The sequence below is a fragment of the Tenebrio molitor genome, chromosome 3, assembly GCF_963966145.1.
Source record: "Tenebrio molitor chromosome 3, icTenMoli1.1, whole genome shotgun sequence".
NCBI classification, from domain to species: Eukaryota; Metazoa; Arthropoda; class Insecta; order Coleoptera; family Tenebrionidae; genus Tenebrio; species Tenebrio molitor.
This window is the reverse complement of record NC_091048.1, coordinates 13,062,255-13,074,684: the sequence shown is the minus strand read 5'-3', so window position 1 is coordinate 13,074,684 and position 12,430 is coordinate 13,062,255. Positions and strand designations below refer to the sequence as shown.

Genomic DNA, 12,430 nt, shown 5'->3' with positions numbered 1-12,430 from the left:
TTTGTAATTAATAATTAAAGTTCACCAATCGGATATTGGACGATTGCGCGCCACGGTCAGTTTAGCTACCTGCTGAGTGTCTAATGCTCAGAAGGGACATGGGACGATTTGCGCGCCAAACCCTACCTTACCTTTACAAGCCAAATTATTAACAGGAGGTACTATACATTATTCTTAAGAATTTCAGCCTAAATCGTCTTAGCAAAATGTTTGTATTAACGGAGATAATTGATTGCATATTTTTATAGTTTTCTAAAATTTTGAGGCCGGTCTTGTCTATTTCTCCGCCGTACTAGATTAATAAACTGACGTGGCCCATGATGGAATCTTTCCGAAAATCGCTCTGCGTACTCTCTGGACGCCACAGTTATATTCTGATAGCATTGCCCATACTATTAACAACATATCTGTGAGCTCGTTATTTTCGTAATGATAACCCATTCCGACTAATTAGATGACAATTCTGACAGTGTTTTTGATTAACGTCCATGCTCATTTGATTTTTTTTTTGTCAATTTTAGTTTCTAACAAATCAGCGCAAAATTAAACAGGACCGGTTTCAAAAATTTCAAAAAAATTAACTTATTGTATCTTCATTGCCGTACACATTTTACTAAGGTGATTTTGGCTAAAACTCTTTAGAACAACGCATACTATCACATGTTAAAAGAAACGCCTCAACTTCGAAAACACCCTGTATAAAAGTAAGTTAATAAACAAATTCAATTTTGTAAAATGTATTAAGTAGTTACAGTCCTCCAAAGTAGCTAAGAGCTCATAAAATTTTAGGGGTGTAATGAGCTATTATAAAAATATTGACTTATTTTAAACCGACTATTGTGGCTCAACCCTCAAACTACCAGAAAATTTTATTTTTCTGAAAAGAACAACGGTTCCTCTCTCTCTAACGCAAAGGGTCTGCAGCTGTTCACTTGGGCGGTTTGTTAATCCCGTAATAAACCATTTGAGATAAGTTGATATTTTTATAATGGCTCGTTATACCCCTAAAATTTTATGAGCTCTTAGCAATTTTGGAGGACTATACCAATATGCAAAGAAATAAACTATGTATATCCAGTATCTCCTTTATTGTTTTTATTTAATTTTAATGGTTTCCTTTTAATTGTCTACATTTAAATATGATGGTGTTCAGACTTGTGCTACCTGGGCCTGCAGGTTTTTTCGTGACCATGGCGCCCAACTGTCCTATGGGATTAACTTTATTTCGGGTATTTTCTGACCGCGGCGCGCAATTGACCCATGCTCGACCAATCAGAAGGTCGCTGTTCAATTTCAGGTATAGTCAAATTTTTTTAATAAACAATTGTCAGTGTCAAAATGAAGTAAAAAACCAACTGTACCACCCTAAAATTTGGACATATGGACCAGCTGTATAACAATTTGACACCAAATCATGGTTAAGGTTATGTTCACTTCACTTCCCGTACGATCGATATTGAGAAGTAAACTCAAATATGTTTGATTTAAATGAGCAAATTTAAAATTTTATGGAAATGATTGGACGTTTGGTCGAAGAAGGGATAGTAAGAAAGTGGGGTGCCTCAGGCAACCTGCAACGGAAGTCACTTTCGAATGGGTGGTATTTAACTGTTTACCAAATTTACTAAATTTATTCATACAAAAAAATACTTTCGTTTCCCAAAAATACTAAATGTTCACCAAAATTAAGACCATACATAATCCTAGAGCGATAACCAGATATTGACATCCTGCTAGTTTCTTATATTATTTGCTAATAAAAAAAACTTTTGTTGCCTAAAAATGCTATATGTTTACCAAATTGTATTCCATATTTAATTCTGAAATGATAACCAGATAATTTTAATTTTTGTTAGTGTCTTATATTTATGCAGTAAAAAAAACTCTTTGTCTCACAAAAATAATAAATGTTTACTATATTTTATACAATATTCAATTTCAAATGGATACCCAGATGTAGACTTCTTATTAACCTCTCATACAGAGTGTCTCATAATTAAAGCATTCCTACTCCAAAGCGTTGCAGAGAGTATGCCGTGAAGCAAGCAAGAACTTGTTGAAAAAAGTTTTGAAAAATTCTGAAGATGATATAACCCTTCTAACTTTGTTCAATACAGCAACCGCATTCCTTACCTTATAATTTTCAGATCAAAGCGTTGCTAAGATATGTACAAAAATATGCCTAGGTTGATACCAGTTTGAATTATCCGTATCCAAGGTTACAAAACATTAATCCAGCCCAATTGCCGTCTCTTTTTGAACAAAAATTGCAAAAATTAAAAAAATTTTTACTCCGCGATAACGCTACTTTTCTAAGACAACTTTTTGCATAATTATTTTCTCACGATAAATAAAAATAAACGGCAAACATTCCTAATTTCTATTTGAAAAAAATTTGATGCAAACTCTACACCTTCAGTATAGTTCTCCCAGAGCTGCAGCGGTTTTATGGCAGGGCAATAGTAATTATTACGCCTGTTGAAATGCCGATAAGCGACATAAACAGACCCCTGTCAATCATCATTTTCGTTCTATACCTGTCAATTTACAGGGTAGTACTTGGACGAATTTACGATTAGAGGTTGTACTTGCGGTTTAAACCTATTGTGGGTGTTGTTAACGTTTATACAATCGTACCCTGCCATAAAACCGCTGCAGCTCTGGGAGAACTATATCTTTGTAAGGAGGGGTCGCCCGAATTTTATATAGTATATCAATTGTAAGAAAAATCTATGTTTTATTAGGTCTCCTCTCAATAAGGACATAGAATGCAAAAGAATTTCGCAATCGAGTATCAGTCAACGTTTTTTCGAAAACTGCACAGCTCCACATTAGCGGAAAGTCAAAAAAAATTTGTCTACAATTATCTTGATGTTTTAAATTTGGAATGCTCTGACTAACTAATAATGGTACATAGCAACCGTCAAACAAACGATGTAAGTTCTAATTTTGTAAGGTTTGGTTGCAATTTTGGGAGAATTACTGGTGTTTAATAAAAGAAAGAAGAAAAAACAAAAATGAGTTCCGAAATTGATGAAGATGATCTGCCTTTGGATGTATTAGAAACGGCACGAAGTGCAGTTTCTAGTCTTATCCGGGAAAAGCCTTCTAGACAATATGAATCTGCTTAGAAGAATTTCATGAATTGGTGTGGCTCTAAGAAATTAAAAAACGTGTCTGAAAGTGTGATACTGGCCTATTTGGAATATAATGCTAAAAAATTGCGAAATTGTGACCTCTTCTTTAATCAAAAATTGCTGAACGTAAAAGTCTTTTTTGTTCTAGATTGTATAGTCCGGACAAAATAAATGTGAGTCCTGACTTTATTAAATCAAATTATTTAACATGTTTAAATCAAAATGTAAAGAAAACAATAACAAAAATTTATTATGGGAAACAGATGGTTATCCACCACCAAACTTGCAGGTAGAATTTCGAAAACTCGCTGTATTTATATACAGGTGTCCCAAAAAAAAGAGGAGTCCATAGCTCCCTTATTTATCGCAGAATTTTAATTTTCTATACACCAAATTAAATGGTTGTTAATAGGCTATAAAACGGCTTAATAAATTCACGTATAGCTCTAAGGGCTTCAAGACTAAACTGTCAAAATATTTTTTTTCAAATGGGATTACATATTTTTTTTTTAGTAATTCTGATAAAGATTTTAATTCTGAAAACAACAATGTATAACAAGTATAACTTCACATAAAAAAATAACACTAACTTTTGAAACAAATGACGAGCACCAAGCGAAAAGCTATCAAAATGCATTGCGTTACAATGTAATAACCAAATGAAGGTAGCTCGAAAAACAAATGACAAATAATAACATCTGGGATTACGCAGAAATGCCGCCAATGTTTAGCGCAAAATTGAACATAGACGGTAGTAGCGTTTTTTTACATTTTTTTGTGTGAATTTTTGGTATTTAAGTGTATACTTGTGATACGCTGTTGTTTTCAAAATAAAAATCTTTATCAGAATTACAAAAAAAAAATATGTAATCTCATTTGAAAAAAAAATATTTTAACAGTTTACCCTTGCAGCCCATGGGGCTATACTTGAATTTATTAGGCCATTTTGTAGCTTATTAACAACCATTTAATTTTGTGTACAGATAATTAAAATCTTCTTATCAATAACGGAGTTACGGACTCGTCTTCTTTTTTGGGGACACCTTGTATCTACCCCTTTTCGAGAACGACCTACCATAAATCTTTATTATCGTTATCATTTTATTAAATAATTTTACTTAATAAAGTCACGATTCACATTTATTTTGTCCGGACTATAAATCCAGTGAACAAAAAACAGTCACTTTGACAACCGATTTAGGTCATAAAATGTCAACATTTTTTTATCAGTTTTCAAAAAAGTAGTTTTTTCAGCAAGTGCTTAATATAAATGGATAGCGTGAATCTTTATATTTGCAGTAAAGGCGCGTAACGTGAGCGTTCCACATTTGATGAACATTTAGTAAAATCGGTAAACATATAGCATTTAGAATGCAAGCAACAGTAAAACAATACGAAACATTGCTATTTTGGTGACTGTTCTAATTTTCCAAAGTATCATTATTTGGTGTCCACTAAGAATTTTTGATGTTAATTTAATTTTTTGGAGGACAGCGCTAGGGATGTATAATTTAATTTGGTGAACATTATATTAATACCCCTTTCGAATTAGCTGTCGGCACAGCGCGTACATTAGTCGGGCCTTCAGAGTCAAATAAATATCCTATAGTTTATATCCGAAATATATGCAGTGACGTCACGCCTGAATCAAGAAACGACATACCGTTCGTTCGTATTTGACAGCAAGGCATAATTTCTGCCAATTTAAATTTAAATTGAAGTATTTTCTAGTGTTGGGGGTAATCGATAAATGTATTTCAATAATAATCGAAATAATCGTTTTGAATAATCAAAATATCATTCAATTTTCCAATAATTATGGATGATGCGCATGCGCAGTTTAGCAGTTATCTTACGCCGTCCCGAGTCCGACAGACGTCAATAGTTCTATGTTACTCAGATCGACGGTTTAGAGTGAGATGCATAGAGCGACCACCTTAATAGCGAACGTAGCAAATGCAACGAACTGGTTTGACATGTGTTGAAATAAACTATATTATGGTGTGTAGTGTTCACGTGGTTAATTTTTGAGGTAATTTATTTTCTACATTCGTTTTATGTATTCAAATATTGAATAATTCTACAATAACTGATCTTAATTTTTTACCTTAAGTGACGTTTGTTATTTTAATTTTTTACCTTAAGTGACGTTTGTTATTTTCTGGAGAGATCATCTTTTCTGAGAAAGCCTAAAAAGAATTCTGTTGTCCTTTTATATCTACTTTATTTTATAGTTTTAATCTTCCAGTACTGACGCCACAAACCATCTTTAATTTTGCGACATTCACAAAGAAATTTATGTATTAAAAAAAAATGAGCTGTATCATTAACATTGTAAGTTGTGTGGTTTTCGAAATTAGTGTTTTTGAAAGAAAAGAAAATGGCCAGTAGTAAAAAAATTTACGTAGACTCCAGCCGTTTAATGAAGAGACATTAGGTGGGGATGCGCAGCAACGCTATTTCGTTCGTCCGTTCTGTGGTTTGACCAGGTTCATTTATTAGTAAATAAGAGTGGTTCTTATTGGTGGGATATTTGGACCGCGCAAGTTTCCCCCACCAAATGTCCCTTCCCTAAACGACTGGAGTCTACAACTTACTTTACTGCCTTTCTGGGTAAAACACTTACGTCCTCGGTACTACAGGGTTATTCTAAATGATTGTAGTCGAAGTAGGCCATGCCCATGTTATTACGTTTTTGCCGCTTTCATGTGAACTGTCAGTTGTGTCGCTGTCACTGTCATTTATTACGTGAAAAGTGCGGTGATGAGGATTTTATTTATTTTTGTTAAATTAACGATGGAATCCAGAAATATTGATTTGTTCTACAATCAATTTTAAAAATATTGAGTTGTTTTGCACCCAATTTAACACATCATTTTGATAATTTTTTTATGTGGAGCGGCAACCATAAATTTTACATTCAGTTTTCACACCTACTTCGACTACAATCATTTAGAATAACCCTGTATAAATAACTATTGTGTATTAGTCACGAGAAAGGGTCAGATTAACGTTATTGCGGTTGATCAAAAAAACAAACTTGAACAGGTAAATAGATTAATGAAGGTGTCCATAATAGAAAATGTCAAACTTTCAGAGAACCTTTTGGAAACGGAGTATCCATGTGCGTAATAGAGGTGTGTTTGTATAATGTGTTCTCATGGGAAAATGCCGGGACTGATAAAAAGTTTCTACTGAGAAAATTACAATCACGGTACCAAAATTTAGCCTGACTTACTGAATTGTTACCCCTTGATTTTTAATTTCAAATTTAATGTATGTATCTATTTTACTATTTTTATCTTGTGTTCTTTCAAAAATTTGGCTTGATTTGTGTCGTACAACGATTCTTCTGACTTGGTTTCTTTCCTAAAACATATCAGCATAAAAAAACCTTGACATTTATATTTATTAATGATAAATTAATGTACCTGATTTATTTTCAAGTTGTTGATGTTTTCGTTTCATTTGAGGAGCAAGGATAAAGACCCTCATTTTGCAAAAATGAACATACGCATGGTAATACAGTGCCTTTTTTTTAACGCTGGCCATAGGGATTTACATGCTAAAAAGTTTAGGGTCTGTTAATGAGCTTTTTAGTAGGAATTTTAAGTGAAATTTGGTAGGATATTAGATTAGTATTTTATAAATCAATTTCAGTTCGGCCCATCGTACAAAACAAAATACTCACGGAATTACAGCAAAAATAAGTTTATTAAATTTACCACGTGGCTTGCCAAGTAGGCTGACGTAATGTAAACTCAACAAACGTCAAATAGTAATAATTTTCAATGGACACCTTTTCAAATAAAGAAATAATTGAATGGGAGAAACTTTGAAAAATGTGCAGTTTTATTTCATAAACATTAAATGTAGGAAATCATAATTACATCAAAATATATAAAATTCTACTTCAAAAATATTAAACTACATACATATAATCTGTTTCAAAATCAAAAATCCACCACCTGTTGAATTATGTTGGCAGAAAAAAAGAAATCCTCAGAAAAAATTTAATTTTTTTGGGTTGCCTCAACCTCCCGCCAAAATTTGGCATTAACTGTTGAGTTTATTTACGAAACACAAAATAATTATTATGTACAAAAAGGTTTTAGCTACCGTATCATACTTTTTGAGTTAATTAATAAAATGAGAATAAAAAACACGATGAACTACGACCAAAACGACTGTCCAACAGTTTTCTTTCATAACCCCACTTTTTTCTGACACTTGCAGACACACTAAAAACAAAATTCGGCGACGTTGTCGGTTGTATTTTCGAGGTAGAATGCACTGTTGGTGGATTTTTGATTTTGAAACAGATTATACATACTTTAATTATTTTTGAATTTTCATTTCATAAATTGTTCAAACTGTCTTCCCGGCGGAGACGAGTTCCTCCCGGTACCCAAAATATCCTAATCTTGGATGCAGGTAGTGAAGGGTTGGGGATTAGACTGCATTGCAGGGGTGGTAATTATCATCTGCACATTTAAAAAATAATTTTTATTCTAGTCATCCTTCCATTTTTGCTTTTTTAGATGTACTTATTAGTTTTCAAACATATACGTATAGCAAAATTCAATTTGCAAACACAGGAATGAAAAAGTTGAGAAACGACGTAAGAAACAAAAAGGAGACATTACAAAAATTAATAGAAAATTATAAAATAAATAAATAAATTTTGTACAATTCGAGACACGGAATTTCGGGCATCACTGTCAATATATCGTCAAAAAATGTAAAATAGGCTATACAATATTAACCTCAATTTTACCGTTTGCGATGATTTTGATTGACATGCGATTGACGTGAACAGAAAATAAATTTCAAAATTTGACTTTTGAATGTCACGTTGACAATAAAGAGTGATTTACATCGCAATTTTTTGAAGTGACAGAAAAATGATGCCCGAAATTCCGTGTCTCTATCTGTACAAATAATTTCTTATCATAATAAACCTGTTGTAATAATATTACGAGCGTTTTAAAGGCCCACGAGTGGGAAAAAAGGCCCAATTTACACACGAACGAATTGAATACAACGTTTTTTTGTTCGACGAGCCCCTTAAAGGCTCCAAATCGCTTTAAAATTAGCTTGACGTTTCGTTTTGACAAGTTATGACATTTATCAAAATCCGTTCACACAGGAGAAAATTCTCAAATTCTGACAGTGTCGAACAAAAAACATTTTATTATAATACTTAGTAAATATTCGTTTATCTTGCACCCAAAAATGCACAAATATACCTGGCGCCTTCCTTAATCCTTCGACAATAAGCGGGAGCAACTCGTCTACAGATAACAGCTAAGTACCGACCACCCGCGGTGTAAACTGACCGCTGGGAGGAACTCGTCTACGTCCTGTCTTCCATAGGCTGCAAGACCACTAACCAAGACGATCATAAAAATTTTGTCTAACATTTTGTAACTGTCTAACGATTATAACACCTTCTGGGCAAGAAATAATGAAATAAATGAAAGTACTTTTTTTTTAAATTAATTCCGTAATTATTTTATTTTGTAGTATAAAATAAACTTAAATTGATTTATGTTCGATTGTATTATAATTCATGATTTATGATATCGTTTAGTGTCCACAAACTATCTGCTTATGGACTAGTCCATAAAGATAGTAAAACGGCCGCTTGTCAATTTTGGGTATTACTTCAAAATAAACGTCAAAATTTTCCTGATTTTATTTAAATCAGGAATGAATAGAATTAATAGAAAACTTTCCAGTCAAGATTCTTTAGCTTTTGCCGCAATTTCACTTACTTTGCTCATTATTACAACTAGAAATAAAGACGATTTCAGTTCGTATTTCAAACACAAACACTGTTCGCTTTCAAATAAATAGTAATAAATAATTTCGTAACCACAGAAACAAAAACAAAACACTTCGAAATTATCGTAATTTTTAGAATCTATTAATTTTGTATCTAAAAGAAACTTAACTTCACAATCGAACATAAAGCTTTGTATGTAATTCGTACATAATTAGGCTTTGTGAACTTGCCCTATTTATTAGCCTCGCTCGCAAGCTCGCTCTGCCATAAACTATAGGGCTCGTCCACAAAGACCTATATTATGTACTTATTACATAAATAGCTATTATAAAATACTAATCTAATATTCTGCCAAATTTCACTTAAAAATTCCTGCTAAAAAGCTTATTAACACGATCCAAAGTTTTTGTCATGTAAATCCCTATGGCCAGCGTTAAAAAAAAGGCACTGTATAATTGACGTATTACATTATAAAAAAAAAACTTCAGTAATCATTTGCATTTTTTAGTTTCATTTTATTGTAAAAGTTATAAAAAAACAGAAAGTGCATACATCGGTTTTAAAATGACAGTGAATAGACCACGTTGTTAAATCTACAATCTTCATCTTCACAGTATAAAATTGGCTGTGCAATCAGTGCACTATTGTATTGTGTATAGAAGCGCATTTATAAAAGATGAACGTCACGTTTGCTATTCAACAATGAGTCGAATAATTCAGACTCGACACAATAAATTAAGAAAAAGCTTTGATAATTTAATTTAATAGTGATATTGTTTTGGTGTAAATGTTTATTGCAATAGTTTATAATTGCGGTCTTATAGTCAGTCGAACATAAATATCATTTATAAGGTTTACTCAGAAATTCTCGTGAGAAGCGCATCCTGGTTACGTAAGTAAATACAGGGTGTTTTCGAAGTTGAGGTGTTCCTTTTAACATCTGATAGTATGCGTTGTTCTAAAGAGTTTTAGCCAAAATCACCTTAGTAAAATGTGTACGACAATGAAGATACAATAAGTTAATTTTTTTGAAACCGGTCCTGCTCAAATTTGCACTGATTTGTTAGAAATTACAATTGACAAAAAAAAATCAAATGAGCATGGACGTTAATGAAAAATACTGTCAGAGTTGTCATCTAATTAGTCGGAATGGCTTTATCATTACGAAAATAATGAGCTCACAGATATGTTGCTGTATGTATGGGCAACGTTATCAGAATGCAGCTGCGGCGTCCAGAGAGTACGCAGAGCGATTTGCAGAAAGACACCATCCTGGGCCACGTCAGTTATTAATCTAGTACAGCGGAGAAATAGACAGGACTGGACTCTAAATTTTAGAAAACAATAAAAATATACAATCAATTATCTCCGTTAATACAAACATTTTACTAAGAAGATTTAGGCTAAAATTCTTAAGAATAATGTATAGTATTTCGTGTTACAAGGAACACCTCAACTTCGAAAACACCCTGTATGTATCAAAAGCCATTCGAAGAAACAAAACTGTTGATAAAGTGGAACAGCAGACGCAAAAACAGGATGGAGGTATTCTAAAATTTTTATTAAGATTCTTGAAATATGCCTGGGGATTTAAATTTTCATTTTTATGGCAAGGACCATTTGTAAATAATACTTCAGCAATACGTACAGGTCGACCAGAACAGCTTGGCGAGTGACGCAGTGGACTCAAATCCCTCCCACTAGCGGAGCGCACTTGTCTGTTGGGTCTGGAAGTGTTTAGATCGTGTACAAACGGGCAAAAATCAACGCTTCAAGCTTCAAGTGAACAGCATGTCCGGGCTGTTTTGAGCAGATTTGCTTCATTGAGTGTACCGTACCTACAACCATAGTCATATCCTTGTCTTACAGAGACTCGCTCGTTTCCTCTTGTGCGCATCTCATTCGCCAAGCTATTCTGGTCAAGCTGTACCACACATTAAATACTTCAGCAATACGTACCACAAACCATTAGGCTGCGTATAGCTGCACACCTTCGAACGCAGGTAAACAGATAAACTACATGTATAGGCTCTGCCATTTCTATTGAAACACCACCTGTTGGATTTTTTCTAAAATTTAGCAATGTGTAACAGGTTCGGTTGGTTGTAAAACGGCTTTTAGTGAGAAATTTGAAATTTTGACATTTTCTAGTTCCTAAAACGTCAAAGCAAATCACTGTCAAAATAAGTACGATAAATTGATAAATCAATGATCTAACTACACATTTAGCAATTATTTATCTCGTCGACGCATCGTGCATTCTTAATATATATAATAATTTAATATAAATGTCAATAGAAATCTAAAAATTTTACGCCTGCGAGCCTACCACTACAAATGTGAGTGAGTGGTTTTTAGCGTGGTTATCTGTCGTGGTTAGTGTTCCTGCTGGAAGGTGGAAGGTAAAACCCAAGGGAAACTCAAAGAATTTTAATCAATGAACAAGGAAATTACAAAATCAAAGGACTGGCGCCAGGTTTGGAATCTTGAAGGATTTCGCCTCTCAGGTGTGATTGGATAATTCTGTAGGCGGTAATATCAGATACCTATCTGGAAAAAAAAATTGGTATAATGGGGGTATCTAGGCAATGTGGGATAAGATTGTAAGGATAAAAAAAAAATCAGGAGTTTGAGGAACTCATAATTGAATGAATTGGGGAAAAGTTTAAGTAAAAAAATAATTAATTTTGGTTTACTTCAATGTACTTATATGTATTAAGTATTTTAATAAACTACACTTGCTGAAATGCTTTTTCTATTGAATATTTCTTATACTGAAACCACAGAGGATCGACGAAACTAACACGTAACCTCACTTTTCTGCTGTTAAAGTTAAATGAGTTATAATAATTAATAACAAATAAAACTGCACTTAAAGTTTAGCTGAAGAGATGAAAATCAAAGTTACAATTAATTCCAATTTAGAACAATAATTTAAGGTGTCCCCTCAAGGCGCATGTGCCAAGTGGCGTGTGATAAAAAGTGCGGGATTTAATTTTGATGTTATACCTAAATGTTAGCATTGTTAGCAAATGTAAATACGTTCTAAGCTGAAGACGCTGACGGTTTTTAGAATGATAGAAAAACACCTTTTTTAACTTACGGAAAAGATTTCTGAAATTTCAACACAAATTTTTCCGACTGACAGTTTATCATATAATTAAATAAGAGTTCTCTTCATGTCAACACGCATAAGGACTCGTTTTTTTTTCTATTTTGCTCTATTTTCGCGAAAAAACAATAAATTCTTGATAATTATTGGGTTATAATTGAACGAAAGACGCGTTGAGTCAAATATGACATGACATTCAACAAAAATCAAGATTGGCAATAATAGTCAAAAAATTACTAAACATATTTGCAGCGTTGCCAAACTGTCAATCAACAGGTGGTGTTTCAATAGAAATGGCAAAGCCTATATAATTTATGCCAGTCCAACCTAATGGTTTGGGGTACTTTGGTATTGTTGAAATATTTAACGTTTAAAAACCAAAATTTAAATCCC

The 12,430-nt window shown here is 33.0% G+C and overlaps 2 protein-coding genes and 2 long non-coding RNA genes across 4 annotated transcripts in view; 2 read left to right on the top strand and 2 right to left on the bottom strand.

Annotated features, from left to right (window-relative positions):
- LOC138126104 (uncharacterized) overlaps window positions 1–5,911 on the bottom strand; it is a 103,072-nt gene extending 97,161 nt beyond the window's left edge. The window contains exon 1 of the long non-coding RNA XR_011157628.1: window positions 5,778–5,911. This is a non-coding gene — a long non-coding RNA (uncharacterized lncRNA). The remainder of the gene's footprint in view (window positions 1–5,777) is intronic.
- Window positions 1–12,430, bottom strand: part of LOC138126098 (uncharacterized) — a 404,235-nt gene that overhangs the window by 64,079 nt on the left and 327,726 nt on the right. The gene's annotated exons all lie outside the window — the stretch shown is intronic.
- Window positions 1–12,430, top strand: part of dom (domino) — a 33,968-nt gene that overhangs the window by 6,404 nt on the left and 15,134 nt on the right. The gene's annotated exons all lie outside the window — the stretch shown is intronic.
- On the top strand, window positions 6,101–11,672 carry LOC138126105 (uncharacterized). The gene is made up of 2 exons (XR_011157630.1): window positions 6,101–7,610; window positions 7,679–11,672. It is a non-coding gene; the product is annotated as an uncharacterized lncRNA (long non-coding RNA).